Genomic DNA, 19631 nt, shown 5'->3' on the forward strand with positions numbered 1-19631 from the left:
TCTATGACAAGGCTTCTCTAGCATGGGAACATCATACTTTTACCAAAAACTTCACCCTCATCAACAATCGTGTCGTCGAGAAAGGAGTTTTCACTCAAAAGTTCAATAACCAATGGTTTATCGATCATTAATTCTATAACTAATGATTGTTCCTTGTCAAAAAACATCCATTATATTCATCTTTTCCTTATATAAACTACCATTAAGAGCCGAATGATATGTAATGAACTAACATTCTCAACTTACACCTCATCACAATATGAATGTTGCTCAATAGGTGGCTAATAGATTTTAATCTAGATGCTATTGATCTTTGACTATCTGAATTTTGGCTAGCTGCAACATGTAATCCTCATTAACCAACTTATAATCTTCTTGAACCTTATTTCATTCATTCATAAAATCCTAAACAAATTTTTGATATTATCAGATTTATATGGAGAATTAGACAAATTAAACTAAGGTACATGATTATTGACATGCATATATGACTCATTATACAGATAAAGAGAAATATCATGATCATAAGAGTGATAACAAGAAAAATAACCATACAGAGAGGTATTAGTTTGAGAAGCATAAATAGATGAATTTTCTAGAGTTGGTGTAACATACTTTGTCATATCCCACTCAAAGCTTAGCAAATTGCTCAAACAAATTACAACCCTCTTCAGGTTCATATCTAAAATCTACAACCACCCTCGTTTCATCATTCAAACCCTCATAGATCACTACACCAGCTTTACATTGTCCAAATAAAAGATCGAGACTATCTAAGCTTGTAACTATAATACACTTCATGCTCAAATTGGGGGAAAAAGATAGATGTCATTAAAAAAAAGAAAGTAGAAGAGAAATAAAAATATAAATATTTATACAATCTAGTTTTACCAAATTGAAAACTTGATAAACCTATACCGTCTACCCTACAACAACGTCAAAATTTGATAGGCTATCGTATGCATGTCAAAATAAATTCCTGACAAAACCTCTTAACAATGTAGGGTAAATAAGGTTGAATCCACAAATAGATAGTTTTTTTTATAATAGCTTTTAAATATAGTGAAAATAAAGTAATTGTGAAAAATCAAATCACAAATATCAAATGAGGGAAAAACTAGGGAAATGGTCCACTATGCATGCAATTTAGGATCTTAAGAATGAAATAAGAAATTCAACAGACCAATCTAGTTAGGGCACACATAATTTATCTCAAACATTACATCGAAGCTCACTAAACCACTCTCGCATAGTCATAGATCACTAAGACTACTATACATAATCCTACCTCTCCGACTATAATTTGCAATGCAATAATAATCAACAAAGTTGATTGGCGAAATTTCACAGATTAACACAAATAACTCAATAGCAAGAATCAATGGAATATAATCAACAAAGTAAAAAAAAAAAAATTAATCAATCCTTCATGTGCATACATAGATCCCCAAATTCCAAGAAATTGAATTACTCACCCATAAGCGGGGATAACATAGTAACAAGCTAAGAAATAAGCAAGCATCATGAACTAATAATGAGGAATTGAAGGAAATTGAAGAAAAGAGAATGAATACCAATTGAAGAACAAATATTGAATCAATCACTTATGTTGATAGCTTCAATGTACTTGGAAATGAAAATATGTCAAAACCTAAGACTAGGGTTCATGAGAGAGTAAAACTACTTAGAAAACTAACACACTGAATAATAGTGAAAATCGTGATTTTTCCACTTTAGTAGAAGAATATATATATTTAAAAACAAACTACACCAACACGTGCATAAAACTATAAAAACTGCATCCCGTCTAGGTTGGTCAGGTCATTTTTCATAGAAGTGCAACAAAGGTCCCGCCGACCAAGCAAGATCTGCCCGACCAGGCCAACAAAGAAGCATCAAAACTGCTCATCTACAAAACGTCATAACTTTCTCATCTTTCATCCAAATATGTTGTGTGACCAGTCATTGGAAATGTCTTCAAGTCTACTTTCCAGCCCTAATAAAATCACTTCATATTATCACTTGTAAATCAAAATTTATGAGTAAAAGAGTGGAGAAAAGCCAGTTTTGACACTTCGTTCAGTGAGGCTTTACTTCATTCTAGCCCAAATTCCTCGCAAGAGATGCTTTGCGATCCTCATACAATTCACCTTCTTTCTTCATGTTTATTACTCAAACTTAGCCAACCGTAGTTTATTTGCATTGAAATCATTTGAAGTTCATTGTAATAAGCAAATGGAGAGCAGTATAGTAGAACTTGAGTAAATCAGGTAAATATGCGCCTAAATGCTCTAACATGAACCTGAATTACAACCTAAATGCACCTATAAATTATATATAAGTTCGACACTTCAAGATTTCATTTATCCTTCACCACTATTAAAGGGTCTTGCTTTTTTAAGTAGGCCAAGTTGACAAATACAAGATTTCGGTTCGTAGAGCACATTTCTCCTTACCAATCCAAATATTATGTGTCAATCCAATAGGTGGCCTACTTTATAAGTATATGTGTATCAGTGAAAGTCATTAAATAATAATTTAATCAATCTCTATCCTAGAAACCTCTCTTAATCAAATTAGGCATAATTGTCTAGCTAAAACTATTTTTTTGGTTAATTGTGTCTTGATTAAAAATTGCATGAGTTTAGAGTTAGTGGGATTAATTGATCTAAAAATAATCCCCTAAACCCTTGTACATACCAATGAGAACGTTAATTTACTTCAATCTACTAACAATGCACAAACTCATCATAATTTTGGAAGCGCTTGATTGTGAATATCAAGATACACATATACAATCCATCCAACACTAACATGCTCCTTTGCTTAAAGTCACAAGGATTTTTTTTGCAAAAATTCTTGGGTGTAACTGTTACCCCACAACTGATGACATACCACCTCCATTTACATGTGTGAAACAACCCATATCTTCCCTTCCATCTCTCACTCTTCCGCCATCACCACCATCACAACCATCCCCCTTTCATTTTCTCTCTCCTCCAACTCCACCCAAGATCCACTTTCTCTCCTCCAAAACCTTAATCACAAACCCTAGAATCTCTATGTAAACGCTTATATAGAGAATCCCCAAATCTTACGAGCAAATCCAACACAAATTCAAAAATTCGAAACATACGCTAAAGCAATCTTCAATTGCGAAAAACAACAAATTACGAGGAATGAAGAAGTTTCCAATTGTGAAAAACAGCAAAATCGTGAATCATGAAGGAGAATTGTGGCAACCTTTGAATCAAAGAACTTTATAGAAAAATCTAGAAGAATTCAGGAAAGAAATTGAGCAAGATTGAGATAATTTGATACCAGAAATTAGCTCGTCGATGAGTGAGGAAGAATAAATGCTGATGAAGCTTATGGTTTTGGGCCAATGGAGGAGACAACATTGACGAAAATTAATGTTTGGGCCGACGGATTTCGAGTGAAGATTGATGGAAGAAGATTTCAGAAGTAGAAGTTATGGTGGGAATAGAGATGTGGGCTCGAACATGGAGAAGGGAAAAGGAGGTCAGAGATAGGGATGGAAATGGATCGGATTCGAGGCGGGTGGAACATCACCCGCATCCACCACCCGCAATTGTCTCCACCCGCATCCATCCATCTGTCATCCATCGGGTGAAACAGGTGGGTCGGGTACTAAACGGGTGATGATGTTTAGTATATTTTTGAAAGAAATTAGTGACATAATATAAAATAATTATATCAAAAACATAAACTATAAGTAATTTACATGTATAATTTAATATTTGGGTAATGAGTTGGATGTTAAACGGGTGATGGATCGGGTGAAGGTTGAAAAAATTCTCGCCCACCACCCTCTTTCCATCCATTTAAATTCGGGTTTTTCATCCATTTAAAATATCGGGTTAAGCGGGTGATGGATCATCCATCACCCATTTCCATCCTTAGTCAGAGAAGAAGCAAGACGAGAAAGGAGGAGGTCTGATAAAGTTGTGTGAAGAAGGTGAAATTTGAATGTATGAATATTAATGCAAGTAGGCTATGTTTCTTATGAATGATAAAGACTAATAGAAAAATTACATAAGTTTCTTAGAACAAAAAAATACATTTGGGATTGAACTTGATATATAACAAAGTATAAAGATACTCATTGGGTGGAAAATGATATAAAAGTCAATAAAACAATATCATTTATTTTATAGATGATATCAATATGTGTAATACATATGAAGAGTTAGAATGTTGTGCAGGGAGCTTCGCCCGATTGGGTCGGGCAATGTCCCCCGATCAGGCCCGAGAGGAGCAGTGCAGCAGTTGGTTCGTAGCAGGGGCCCGATGTCATCAGGCTTGTTCGCCCGATGGGGCGGAGGAACGAACAAAGACCGTGTGTCCCTCGCTGGATCGAGCCCCACGTTGTGGTTGGCGGAGTAGTCGTCCGATCGAGCGGTCACGCTCGACCAGATCGGGTGATGGTCTATTTTGGCCTAATTCGACGTGGAAACGTGTTTTTTCCAAAGGGATATAAATAGGCTTACCCTAATATGCTTATAATTGTATTCTACATTATAATTCTCATATTCAAGAGAGAAAAAGCTAGAGAGAGAGTTCTTGGAGTGCTTTGTAATCTTTGTTGAACGTTCATCGATTCCTAGTGCAGATTCGTGATTTTTCTCCCATTTCTTAGGTTTCCACGTAAAAGTTCTTGTGTGTCTTTTATTCCTTTGTTATTCGTTGTTCTATTATTGTTTGCTATTACTTGCTAGATTGATATTACCACATTTTCAAGTATAGTAAAAAAGTTCCCTCTAGGGTTTCCTTGGGAGGGTGTGCTAGTGTTGATACTAGGGTTTCCCTCATTGGAGGGTGTGCTGGTTCAGGGGAGTTCTTCTCTCTCACCATGAAAGCAGAAAGCAATAGGAACTGTACTATTGTAAATATGGGAAACGAGGATAGGAGCGTGGGGAAGCGTCAAATAATCTTAAACAACGATCCTCAAGTGACAGAGGAAAAGGGTATCGAGATCGAGAAGGAACCGATAGAGTGGGTTGATGAAGATTTGGATGAGGATGAAGCAAGGTTGGAATCAGGGTTAGTTGGCAAAATATGGACAAAAAAACAGATCAATCAAAATGCGTTTATGGCGACGATGAAGAATATATGGCAATCAAAGATGGAGGTTGACATTAGAAATATTGGAAAGAACTTATATGTATTCCAATTTCATCATTGGCGTGATAAGCAGAAAGTAATTGATGGACAACCTTGGCACTTCGATAAGCACGTCATCCTTATGGCTAAAATTAAAGGCAATAGTAAACCCTCGGATTTCAACTCTTTGAATTTCCCATATGGGCTAGGGTTTATAACTTACCTTTTAAAGGGCGATTGAATATAGCCAACGTCCAGGCGATTGGGAATAATATTGGCACCTTTGTGAGGATGGATAATTCGGGGGCCATGGGTATAGATAATTCGGTACGTATAAGGGTGCTGGATGATGTTAGGAAAGCTTTGGTGTCGTGTGTGAAGGTGCGAATGAAAAATGGAGTTGAGGAGAGCTTTGATGTTAAGTATGAAAGACCGCCTCTGGGCATTGGACAAAAGATTGTGATAATGATGAAGATGATGAAGACCAGGAGTTGAAGTTTGGTGGATGGCTTAAAGCTTCACCATAGAAAATAGGAAGGGACAGGGAGGAGAGTAAGGATTTTGTCGGAAGTGAATCATGTGCTCGTGCTTTATTTGTTACTAGGCCTAAAAAGGATAAGGAGAGGGTCATGCAGGAGCGAGTGGAGGAGGTAGTGGCTAGGTTGGACCGGTGGAAGTTGCCGTATCATAAAGGAGTATAAAATAATGTGGGTGTGGCTGAAAGGGCAAGTGAGTATAAGCGAGACGAGACCCCAAAAAACTTGGAAGATGATGTGAATGGTGATTGGGGAACCTGCGAGAATGTCAAGCCAGGAGGGGGAGGCTACTGAACAGGTGGTGGGTCATGACACGCAGACCAAAGAAGATGCCAAGGGGGGCGCTGTGTCGACAAAAAAGGTGGACAAGGAGACAGTGTACGAGCAGTAGGAGGACAGAAGCACAAAAATCTCCAATAGGGGGGAAAAAACGAATGTTGCGTGAGCTCAATGAGTTGGGCCTTGATACAATGGAGGTTGAGGAAATGAGAGTGCTTAAAAAAGTGGGAATTGATCCTATGAGCAGTATGGGAATGGAATATGCGCAAGTTGCTGAAAAGGTGGCGAGCCCCACTAAAAGGGCTCTCTGTGGTCAATGATGCCAATTCTAGCATGGAATTGCTGGGGGATGGGGAGCCCCTATGCAGTTAGTGCGTTACGGAGATTGATGTCTTCGGAAAATCCGCAGGTGACTTTTTTGTCGGAAACAAAATTGAAAAATTATGAGATGGAAAGGGTGAGATCAAAGTTACGTATAAATAGTATGTTTGCTGTTGACTGTGAAGGAGAAGGGAGGAAAAGGAAGGGAGGTCTTGTGCTATTCTGGAATAAAGAGGTGAACATTCACATCACATCTGCTTCCATGAATCATATAGATGTTATTGTTCAGGAGGCTAGTGGTTTGGAGTGGTGATTTACTTGGTTGTATGGCTTTCCAGAAGATGAAAATAAACCAAACACGGGAGCTTTTATGAGGGCGCTTGCGAGGGCTCAATAAAGGTCGTCGCTTTGTGGAGGTGACTTTAATTTGATGCTCCAAGCAAGTGAGAAAAAAGGGGGTAATGATTTTGATACTCACGAAGCAGACATTTTTCGAGATGCTGTTGAAAGTTGTGGATTCATGGATCTGGGTTATGTGGGCTATGATTTTACTTGGTCTAATAATCGTGGTGGGGATGCAAATATACAAGCACTAGTAGAATAAATGCTATTTGTTGCGGTTAAAAAGTGCCCTATTGCTGCGGTTTTGGGCGCGCAGCAATTAAGAGGGCAGCAATAGGTAATATTTATATTGCTGCGGTTTAAAACCGCAGCAATATCTACAAATATTGTTGCGGTTTTTAGGCCAAACCGCAGCAATATTATTATGTATTATCTAATTAACACGGAATATTGCTGCGGTTTTGGGCCAGAAACCGCAGCAATATGATATAATTAATAATAAAAAAATAGTTATATTGCTGCGGTTTCTATTGAAAACCGCAGCAATATGTACTGCTACAGAAAAAATTTTTTTTTTTTTTTGCATTTTGTCATCAAATTTGATAAATAAAAGTGCTGAAAAAAATAAAACACAACAAATTCAAAGTAATGATAAACAAAACTTTCTCAAATAATTGAGATATCAATTTTAAGTAAACCAACACAACATATGCATAAACAAAAACTGACTTCAAACATTTACATTGTTCCTTACAAATCTAATAAATAACTAACTAAAATATATACATTTTATGCACAATGTAAACATTGTTTTATACACAAAAAATATATAAAAAGTAAATCGTAAAATAACAAATATACAAATAACAAATATACAAATATACAAATAACAGATATAAAAAATATACAAATAACAGAGCTAAAAAAAACAGAAAATTTCTAAAATACAAATATACTTATCTGAACAAACGAAAAAAAAAAACAAACAAAAAAATATTCAGGAGCCGGTAATCCGGATTTGTCCTCGAACGAAGGGAGCCGATGAGCGCGAACCGGATCTTGGTGAACGAACGACGAGGAGTGAGAGGAAAGCGAACAAAGATATGTGAACGAACGACATTACCGACGAACGAACAAGATCTGTAAACCGGTGAACGAACGGACGAAGACGGGAACGATGGAAGCCTTAACTATTTGAACGGAGGACGAAAAAAGAAAACAGATCGGTGGTGGAGATGGCGAACGACGGTGGTCTTCGTCGAAGATGAAGGTGAGATGAGAGAGCAGCGAACGACGGTGGGAGAGAGACCGGACTGAAGGTGAAGATAAGGTGATGAGAAGAGAGAGGGCTGAAGGTGAGAGGAGAGAGGCCGGACTGAAGGTGAGAGGAGAGAGGTCGGACTGAAGGTGAAGGTAAGGTGAGAGGAGAGATTGCTGAAGGTGAGAGGAGAGAGGTAAGAGGAGAATGTGAAACGGCGTGTGAGTGGGAGATGTGAAGAAACAAAACAACCCTAACGGGCTTGCGTTTTATACAATTTTTTTTTAAATATTGCTGCGGTTTTAATCAATAACCGCAGCAATATATCAAAATATTATTTTTTAATAATATTTTAATATATTGCTGCGGTTTTTTGTCAGAAACCGCAGCAATATATTTGGTCAAAATAGTCAAAATTTTTCAAAAATTTCTGTTGAAACCATATTGCTGCGATTTTGGGCGGGAACCGCAGCAATATTGTTATTTTCTATTTTTCTTTTTGCGTGTTATATTGCTGCGTATAGGTAAATCCGCAGCAATACCACCGCAGCAATTAGCATTTATTCTACTAGTGAAGAAAGGCTGGATCGTCTTTTTGGGAATGAGTTGTGGAAAACTAAATTCTCCGGCTCATTTGTTTCACATCTGCTGAAAAGAAAGTCTGACCATCTTCCCATTGTGTTGTGTGTAAAAGGGAACCAGGGTGTTGTGCAGCAAACCAAGCATAGGAAACGCTTCCGTTTTGAGGTCATGTAGCTTCCGGAGGAGGAAAGTAATGAGGTAGTGAATAGAGCGTGAGAAAAAGGGGGTGATGTGGGGGTGAATATTGCGCGGACAGCAAGAAGGCTATCGGATTGGAGTCGAAAGCAGTTTGGGAATAATGCTAAGGAGATCCGCTCGTGCCAACATAAAATGCAGGTATTGATGGACAAAGAGCCGAGTATGGAGGTAGTGCAGCAAATGAGAAACATAGATGGTAGGATGGAGGAATTAGAGAAAAGGGAAGAAGTTTATTGGCACCAAAGAAGCAGGAAAAACTGGCTTGAAAGTGGTGACAAAAATACAAATATTTTCACCAAAAAGCTAACCAAAGGGTGCAGCGCAACTCGGTAACAAGGATTAGAGATGAAGCTGGTAATGTGTTCGATCAGGAGGAAGAAATTATGGAATGCTTTGTGGAGTACTTTGACACTCTTTTTGGATCACGTACTATATGTGATATGGACCCTGTGATAAATCTAGTTGAAAGAAGGGTGACTACGGAGATGAAGGCCCAGCTGGAGGCCTCTTTCGCGCGCGAGGAAGTTGAGCGTGCCCTCTTCCAAATGCACCCAAACAAGGCCCCGGGCCCAAACGGTATGAATGCCTTATTTTATCAGAATTTTAGGGGGGATATCGGGGCGGATGTGATTGATAAAGTGTTGAGTTATCTGAATAATGCTGATGATATTGGTGATATAAATCAAACACATATAGTTCTTATTCCCAAAAAGAAACAATGTGAGTCTCCTGTTGATTTCCGTCCCATAAGTCTCTGTAATGTGCTTTATAAAATAGTCTCGAAAGTGCTGGCGAATAGAATGAAAAAACTGCTACCTGAGGTTATTAGTAAAAGTCAAAGTGGGTTCGTGCCTGGTCGATTGATAACACATAATGTTTTAGTGGCATATGAATGCTTTCATTTTTTACGAAAAAAGAAAACTGGAAAGAGGGGTTACTTGGGTTTAAAACTTGATATGAGCAAAGCGTACAATCGAGTGGAATGGATTTTTTTGGAAAATATGATGCTGCAAATGGGGTTTCCGATTAGTTATATAAAGTTGGTGACGCAATGTGTGTCTTATGCAAAGTTGGCGGTACTTGTGAATGGACAGCCTTCTAGGACCTTTACTCCCTCCCGGGGACTGCGTCAAGGTGATCCGCTGTCTCCATTTTTGTTTGGTTTATGCGCTGAGGGCCTTTCTACATTGCTTAGAGATGCTGAGGTAAAAAATAAGATTTATGGGGTTAAAATTAGGCGACATGTGGCTCCTATTTCCCATCTATTTTTTGCAGATGACAGTGTACTTTTTGTGAGGGCTACGGAGGAAGAAGTTGATAATGTTCTGGAGATCCTTTCTATTTATGAAGCAGCTTCTGGGCAAAAATTGAATATGGAAAAATCAGAAATGTCTTATAGCCGAAATATAGAGCCGAAAAAGATTGATATCCTTCATATGAAGTTACACTTTAAGGCGGTAGAAGGACATGAAAATTTTTTGGGACTCCCTACTTTCATAGGTAGCTCAAAGAAAAGAGTTTTCCAATCAATTCAAGATCGAGTCTGGAAGAAGTTAAAAGGATGGAAATGTCAGTGCCTATCTCAAGCTGGAAGGGAGATTCTCATTAAAGTTGTTGCCCAAGCTATTCCAACGTAGGCGATGTAGTGTTTCCGTCTCCCAAAAAGCATCCTGGAGGGTATTGAAAAAATGTGTCGAAGCTTTTTTTGGGGGCAAAAAGATGTGGAGAAAAAAATAAGTTGGGTTGCATGGAATAAAATGTTTCTACCTAAACGGGAGGGAGGATTAGGAGTTCGAAATTTTGACATTTTTAATAGGGCCCTCCTCGCCAAGCAAGCGTGGAGGATACTGACTATGCCAAACTCATTAATGACTAAAGTCTTAAAGGGGAAATATTTCCACTCAAAAAACTTCATGGAAGCCCACGTTAACTCCAATGCAAGTTTCACATGGCGCTCAATATTATCGGTGAAAGATATAATTGTGAAGGGTGTGTGCAAAGTTATAGGGGATGGGGTGGATACAAACATTTGGCAAGATCCATGGGTGCCGAGTCTACACGACTGTCGAGTGCATAGTAGGGAGGTGGAGGGGTACCATCGGGTATGTGAGTTAATGGAGAATGGAAAGTGGAAGCAAGGGGTTTTGGAGGAGATTTTTAACCCATGGGAGGTGCAGGCGATACAACAAATTCTAGTTCCCTTATATGGTGACCAAGATATATGGATGTGGCGCCATAGTAAACATGGTCAATTCTCAGTTCGAGGTGCGTATTTTGTCGAGTTGATGGCAAGTCGAAGCTCTGGACCTTCGACATCCCTCAATAGCAAAAATGGTGTTTGGAAAAAAGTTTGGCGAGTGAAAGTGGCTCCAAAAGTGAAGCTCTTTGGATGGAAATTGCTTCACAAAGGGCTGCCTGTGAATGATAATTTAGCTAGGAGGGGTGTTATAATAGACAAGCAGTGCCCTAGGTGTGGTGATGGAGAGGAAAGCGTGGAACATCTCTTGATGCAGTGTGATCTGAGCAAACAAGTATGGTATTTTTCTCCACTTCGTCTGGACATGGAGAAGGTGCAACAAAGAAGATTTCCTGAGTGGATTAAGTTTCTAGCCACGGGTAAAATGGAAGATGAATGGTGGGAGTTATTTTGGATGACATGTTGGCAGATTTGGTTGAGTAGGAACAAGTGGGTGTTCGACACCAAGAAAAAACATTTTCTGGAGGTCGTGGAAGATGCCTGCAGGGGAGCAATGGAGTATAGGAAGGTGAACGAGAACCCGAAGGTGGCTGGGTGGGGCTCTACTCAAGATGCTAAATGGAAGGCGCCTTGTGGGGGGCTATATAAACTAAACACAGATGCAACTCTTCTTCCCGGGAATCAGGTGGGTATTGGAGGAGTGGTGAGAGACCATGATGGGGAGGTGGTGGTGGCTCTATGCTGTCGTGAGCAAGGGGGACCGGATGTGGCGGTAGCTGAAGCGTTGAGTGCGCGAAAAGGAATCCAAATAACAATGCAAGCTGGGTTCACCAGGCTCATGGTCGAAGTAGATTGCCAGCAATTATTCTTTCACCTTAAAGAAGGGAGATCTGTTGCGTCTCCCTTTGGGAAGATTATTAAAGACATCCAAGTGATGGCCTCAAATTGCCAGCAAGTAGTGTTTAGTCATGTAAGGAGGAGTGGCAACAAAGTAGCACATTGTTTAGCTCAACTGAGTAAATCATATGATACTATGCGTGTGTGGCTTGAGGAAGTTCCACCTGAGGTGGTTAGTGCTGTAATTGCTGATTTACAGCCAGATTAATAAAAGTTGAGATACGTTTCCTGTCAAACAAAAAAAAATACTTGCTAGATTGATAGTTAATAGAAATTACATATACAACTAAAACATGCCACACTTTTCTTCATTCTCTTAAACCTCAAAAGCTCATCTTGAATACTTAATCACTTCGTTTGTTCACTAGTCGAAAAAAGTTCATCCGCTCCAGTCAAAATATATCTTGCAGATTCGATTATTGGTCCGGAGTGGTTGACAAAAATCAACTACTCCAATTGAAAATCGGATCAATTATCCAATTAACTGACCCAGTTTTCACAAAAAGTGAATCTATTAACCCATTAACTGATCCGATTTTAGGTGAAACGGATCATTTAATGGGGTAACTGATCCGCTTTTCACCAAAAATCGGATAAGTTAAGGGCCTAACATATAAAAAATATTTCCTTTTGTGTTTTTTCCTTGTTTCTAAAAAAAGAAAATCTTTCATAGCCCACACAACGGTTACAATTCAACAACAACGTGCAAAATAAATGCAACAAAATAAAATCACAAAAAATAAAAATTCACTAAAATTTAAACCCTAAAACAATTAAACTACATGGTAGATGAACCATAAAAATTATATCACAAAAAATACAAATTCACTATAATTTAAACGGTTTTTTTACCGGATAGCCCCAAGTTTTCAAAAATTTCACCAGGTACCCCCCATGTTTTCAAAATTCACAAGGTACCCCTCAATTTTATGTAAATACACCCAAATACCCTTAATGACTAACAACATTAACCACCGTTAGTTTTAACCCTTATTAAACCCTAATTAGCCCTAATTAACCTTACCCTAACCCTAACCTTAAAACCTAACCCTAACCTTAAAACTTAACCCTCCCACCACCCTATCCCCCACCCTCCCACCACCCCTACCCATTCCCGACCCCTGCAGCTCTCCATCCCCCACCCCACGCAACCCTTCCCCCAACCCCCTCACAACCCCCCAGTTGAGTTTCGCTCCCCTCCCCCACCCCTATTGAGTTTCGCTCCCCTAGCCCCCACCCTCGTCGGGTTTCGCTCCCCTCCCCCCACCGCCGTCGATTTTTGCTCCCCTCCCTCCCACCCCCATCGAGTTTCACTCCCCTCACCTACCCCGTCGATTTCGCTCCCCTCCCCCTTACCCCCCCCCCCCCCGGGGTCGATTTTCGATTTTCTGGGCTCGAAAATCGATGCGGGCGGGGGTGGGGAGCGAAACTCGGCGGGGGTGGGGGAGTGGAGAGAAAATTGACGGCGGTGGGGAGAGGGGATTGAAACTCGACTGGGGGCTGCGATAGGGTGGGGAGAAGGACTACAGGGATGGGGGAGGGGGATGCTAGAGTGGGGGAGGGGCAGGGGTGGTGGGTGGTGGGATGATGGGTTAGGGTTAGGTTAGAGGTAAGGTTAGGACTATGGTTAGGATTAGGAATTAATTAGGATTAAAAAAAGAAAATTAATTAAGATTAATGACTAACGATAATTAACGAGTCATTAAGGATATTTGGGTGTATTTACATAAAATTAAGGGGTACTATGTGAATTTTGAAAACATGAGGGTACCTGCTGAATTTTTTGAAAACTTGGAGGTATTTGGTGAAAAAACCGTAATTTAAACCCTAAACATTAAAATTAAATGGTAGATGAACCAAAAATAATTAAATTACAAAAAATAAAATATTAAAACCCTAAAATGAGTAGATAAGCATCAAAATATATAAAAAAAATATTCGAATCCTAAAATCATACCCTAAAAACCACAAACAAATTAACAAAGAAAATTACTTACAATAATTAACCCCCAAAAATTACAAGAAACGAAAATAAAAAATTAATCACAAATGAAATATAAACGAAATAACATGAAAAAGAAAATGAGAATAAAATTACAAAGAATCTAAAGAGGCGAGCGATGTTCGTTGACTGGCGAAGCCTCGACGGAGGACTGGTGCTGAAGAAGACTCGAAGCAACGGAGGAGCGGCGCTGGTGAAGACTCGAAGCAACGAAGGAGAAGCGTTATTTGAATATTCATCTCGATCCGCGGTTGTGCTTTGAGCGGCGATGAGTGAAAATCGTGGTGGTTAGGGGTTGGCGTTTCCTACTTCGTGGTTGGAGGGAGTTAAGATTATCGTTGAGTCACATTCTAGAGAAGAAAAGGATATTCGAGTGGAAGAAGAGCATATAATGGAGGAAGAAGATGAAAACTTGGAGGAAGGAGAACACGAAACAGAAGAAAAACAGCGCATAGAAAATTGAGGAAACCCAGAAGATGAAATTTTACAAGAAGCCCAAAAGTGGGGATTTAGCGTGACGCATGTTTAATCAAGACGATTACAGCTGAAGAGAAGGTTAAACTGGGTGAAAATAAGCAAGATTGTTAGAATGAAGAAGAATTAAAAGAGCAATAGAGAATTATTAGAATTCGATTCAAAATTCTAGGGTTTGGGGGGTTTGAGAGGAGAGCGTTTGAGGAGGGAGGAGGAGTTCAATAGAGGGAGTTAGGGTTTGAGGAGAGGGTTTGAGAAGGGAGGCGTTTGAGAAATGGGATGAGATTTAAAGCAGTTGGCTTGGGCTTCACTTTTTTTGGGCCACAAACTGGTCCGGTTTGAGGGAAAATCTGATCAGTTTGTTAACTGATCCAGTTCTTCTCCAAACCGGATCAATTTTTGGCCCAAAACATTCCGACAAAAAAAAAATCAAACTTATTGATCCGGTTTTGCCTAAAATCGAATCAGTTAACTTGTGACATATAAGGTTTTTTCCACTGGTGGTTCAAGCTTATTTGGCATCTTGCTATTCAACGAAAGTGGAAATTATTTATGTGAAACCTGTTTCTAAACATTCTCCCTCATAAAATTAGCTTGGCAAAAAGAGGAATTATTTCAAATTTAGTATGTTGTTTTTTGTAAACTAGAAGATGAAGATGATTTTAACTTATTCAGCTCGTGTGATGTTGTTCATCACTTATGGGGGAATAGTATCTCCACTATTTCTTCAACTTTATAGGATTTAGTCATTATGATTTATGAGGGACTGGATTTCTTCCTATATCCTACTGGTAATCAATAAGGAAGGTTTTAATAGCCATAAGATTGCTTTGTTCATTGCAAACTTATGGGGTATTTGGATAACTTGGAACAATCATTTCTTCAGGGGTGGTTCTACTTCCACTGCTCAGCTCAGAGTGCCTATTATTGTTGCCTCTGCTCAACATGCTAAATTCCTGAATCTTTCTTCTCAGACTCTTCACTTTCTCCATCACCTATAAAATATCTCTACCATGCCTCTCGGGTTTTCCTTGGTTAACATTGGACAAATTTCGTCAGGTTTACCTGACATTACTATTCAAGTTGATGGTTCTTGGGAAAAGGTCTCTTTATGAAATGTTAGTTGGGTGGTAGAACATTTGAATGATTCTCAATAACTTCATCTTGGGTGTCATCTCATAGCTAAGTCTGCTTCAAGCAAAGCTTCTTGCTTGTCTTCATTGCCTCCTCTGGATTCGTGCTAGAGGTTTCCTTTCTTCATTGCCTCAACTACTATTATCAGTATCACTGAAACTAATAGTAAAACTTATGTGAGTCTTAAGAGGACGATCCAGCATATTTGCTCCCTGGGTAAGCTATTCCAAATGTGCAGAATTCGCAAGGTTTCGAGGCAACAAGTTTCACAGGCTCATGATCTATTAAAATTTTATAGGTGTAATCCTTAATTGTATTTGTGTTTTTTAGTTTAGATGGAGCTTCTGTCAAAAAAAAAAATGATTAAGCTCAGAGTGCAACTTATTTTTATATAGTAAGGAGAAGGCATCCTACAAGATAAAACCTCACTCAAATCAACTTGGCGCAGCTTTGAAGGCAAGGCCCTTTGAAAGTAGGAGGAAAATGGTAAGGGGATCGAAAATCCTCAACCCTAAAGTGCCACTAGTAAAATTTAATCCCTCAACCTCTAGTTGTAAAATACAAACCCAACCACTAGACAAATTACTATTTAGTGGAGTTAAGGGTACTTGAGGGTACTGAACTTTCAAAAAAGTTTCAGTTAGGGTATTGAACTTTCAAAAGTTCCAGTTAGAGTACTCAAAATGGACAGACGTTACTTTATGGGGAATTTCTGTGAAATGCGCCGTTTGGTGCGTATTCCTAGGCGCGTGTGCCACACGAAACGCCACCTAATGATTAACTTTATTGAGGTGGTTTATTTGGCGGGTTTTATTATCAACTCTCTGTCTTTTGTCTTCTTTCATTGTCTTTATTTCCTTCTCACTCACTCTTTATTTAAATCATTGCACAACCTTGTCCTCTTCATTTATCATTTTCTCTTCATTTACTCCATTTTTAAACATAGCATGTGGCCAGTAGCGCCACCAACAAAATTTCCAAGAGTAACTGAGACTTCTGCAGAAGGTATATTCTTCTTCATTTACTCCATTTTTTTTATAGATCTTCATTTACGTCTTTTTTTTCCTTTTTAGTACTTTTTGGTTACCTTTTTGGTTGTTGTGCGTAACTGGAGTAAAAAGTAATGGTTTTTTTTCTTTCTTGTTTAAAAAGGCGATTTTTGGAACTAGTTGAAGTTGTTTTTTGTTGGATTTGTTTATTTAATGTTAATGACGCTTAGGGTTTGATAATTAGGGTAAAATTAGTAAATTAATTTTTTTTCCTAATTGGGTTTTGGGGTTTGGGTTTTGCAGAAGTAATATTTTGTGGGTGTTAATTGTGGTTGGAGTTTAGTTATTAAAGTTAAAGTATAATTTATAAAAATTCGGGTTAAGTGAAATTTAATTAATATTTTTTTGTAATGACTAGGTATGGAAGCTTTACGCCATGCACACCCCTTATGTTCGAACCAAGACGTCCTAGTGACCCACATATTCACTGGGCTAAGGTGGGAGGATCAGATAAAGGTTGAGCAAACCTGTAAAAACTGGAGGTTATCACTAGTAGAATAAATGCTATTTGCTGCGGTGATATTGCTGCGGTTTGACCTATACGCAGCAATATAACACGCAAAAAGAAAAGAAAAAATAGAAATTGACAATATTGCTGCGGTTTCCGCCCAAAACCGCAGCAATATTGTCTAACTGACACTTTTTAAAAATATTTTTTTCATATATTGCTGCGGTCCTATGTGGCAACCGCAGCAATATTTGCTATCACTTAAACAAAAAAAAGACAGGGACTGTGAAATTATAAAACCAGCACTTAGGGTTTTTTCCCTCTCTCTCAGCGCCTCTCTCAACCATCTCTTCTCTCTCTCTCAGCCTCTCATCTCTCTCTCAGCCTCTCATCTCTCTCTCAGCCTCACACGCACTTCTCTCTCATCACTCTCAACCTCTCTTCATCTCTTCGCCTCCCTGTCAACCTTCGCCTTCCTTCGAACGCAAGTCGTCGCGAGTCAATCGTCGTCACACATTCTCTCTTCCTCGACCGCAAGTCGTCGTCGGCCGATGTTGAAGCCTCCGACGAATTTTTCTCACCCTCTTCCCATCATCGTCGACTGTCAGAGAGGAAGCAGCTTGAAAGGTCCGCCGCATCTGGATCCATCAACGTTTTTTGCATTCGTTCGCATCTCTCCATCGTTCATCTCCGGCGTTCGAACGTGCTCCATCAACGTGGTCTGTTCATCTCCATCAATGGTAGCGGCGAATGCGTTCCGTTCGTCTCTACCGGCGAGTTGTTTCAAGATCTAATGATGTTTTTCCTTTTTTATTTAGTTTTTAATTTTTTTTTGTTAATTCTGTACTTCTGTTTCATTGTATATTTTTGTATTCATTTTTCCATCAACGTGTACTGCGTTCATTCTCTATTTCTGCTTCTTTTTCGTTTTTTTGCATCAAGGTCTGTATTCATTTTTTTTTCGTCATCTCTATTTCTGCTTCTTTTTCGTTTTTTAAAAAAATTTCATTATTAGTCTGTATTCTTTTTTTTATTTAGTTTGTAATTAGGATTTGTAATTTATTATTTTTATTGAATATATGACAGTTTGGATGAGTTTCTTTTGTATTGTTATTGTATTGCAATAGTCTCTTTGGATTTAAAAATGTTTATAATACAAGTGTGCTATCAAAAAAAGTACACTTTTTGTCATTCAAATTTGATGGCAAAATGCAAAAAAAAAAAAAAAAAATGCCTGTACATACTATTGCTGCGGTTTTACTAAAAAAACCGCAGAAATATGCTTTCTAAATCTGATATAAAATAAGTATATTGCTGCGGTTTGGCCTAAAAAACCGCAGCAATATTGGTATATATTGTTGTGGTTTAAAACCGCAGCAATATTATTAATACCTATTGTTGCGCCCTTAATTGTTGCGCCCCCCAAACCGCAGCAATAGGGCACTTTTTAACCGCAGCAAGTAGCATTTATTCTACTAGTGTATGGTGGAGGCTCCGATCTTATGGTGGTAGTTTCTGGCTTAGCAAGCGTAGGCAAACTAAGAAGTGGATATTGAATGATATAATCTTCAACAATGGGAGGGACCTCCATGGTTTGATCAACAAGGACATGACGGTATACTTTGATGGGTTCCCATGGTTATTCAAGGAGGATTGAAGAGGAAGAAAGTTGGATTTTTTGCTTTTTTTTTTGGGGTGGGTAGATATTTTGCCTCTGTCATAGCTATAGTTAGGGGAGAATGTGACAGCCACTGGCTTTATTTAGGGTGGTTGTCACTACTATGACAGATTCATTTTTGTGGTTGATATGAATGCAGGCTCCAAAAAACTTTAGTATGTTGGTTATGTAATTGGTTTGAGTCTGCCAAATTTTGTATGAATGAATGCTATATACTCTTTACTCTTTAATTATATGTGAATGGTATATATGATTCTATAATATCATTGTTTCATCATTCCTTGCACTTAATTTAGTATATAAATGTTTGTATGACAGTTTCTATGGAACTAAAACCTTACATTATTGTGCACCATGGTGGAGAATGGTTTGTTAATGGTGACATTAGATACGATGGTGGTCAAGTAAGTGTGTTTGAAAACTTACCTGATAATGTTGATGCTTCATATGTAAAACAAATCATAGAAAACTTGGGTTACGATAACATCATTAAGCTTCATTTTGTTGATCCTAGGAAAGACTTTAGTACTGGTATTAGGTTCTTGGGCTATGCTAAGCAAATATTTGATCCATTTTTAGCACTGCTTTTACAATACAAGCTTGTACATGTGTACACAGAACATGCAATAGTTAGGCCATTTGGGGTGGGTAATGGATGGAGTGGAGTTGGGTCAAGTCAGTGTGGTGAAGGGTCCTTAATTCAATTGTTGTGTGATGGAGATGAGGCATTGGTCCCTGAAAATACTGGCCATACTAGAAATGATACCCTGTAGATATAGACTATGATACAGAAGGCACAAGAGGATGATGATGAATTTGTTATGCTAGACCAAAGTGAGTGATGAAAAGAAAAACAACAGTCTTATGAGGAAGAAATAGAGATGTTAAAGAGAGTATCTGCAAGTAAGGGTTATGTGAGAATTTGTTTGGAGGTGACTTTGAAGGGATCAGTGATCTTGACATTCCTAGTGAAGATGAAGATGAGGACTATGGGTACTTAGAACCTCCACCTTCAAAAAAAAAAAGACACCCAGTTCAAACAAAGGGGTAGATGGAGGGGATGTTGGAGTTGACTGTAACAATTTGAAAATGCAAAGACTTTCAGAAAAGCA

This window comes from Beta vulgaris, chromosome 4 (assembly GCF_026745355.1).
Source record: "Beta vulgaris subsp. vulgaris cultivar EL10 chromosome 4, EL10.2, whole genome shotgun sequence".
NCBI lineage: Eukaryota > Viridiplantae > Streptophyta > Magnoliopsida > Caryophyllales > Amaranthaceae > Beta > Beta vulgaris.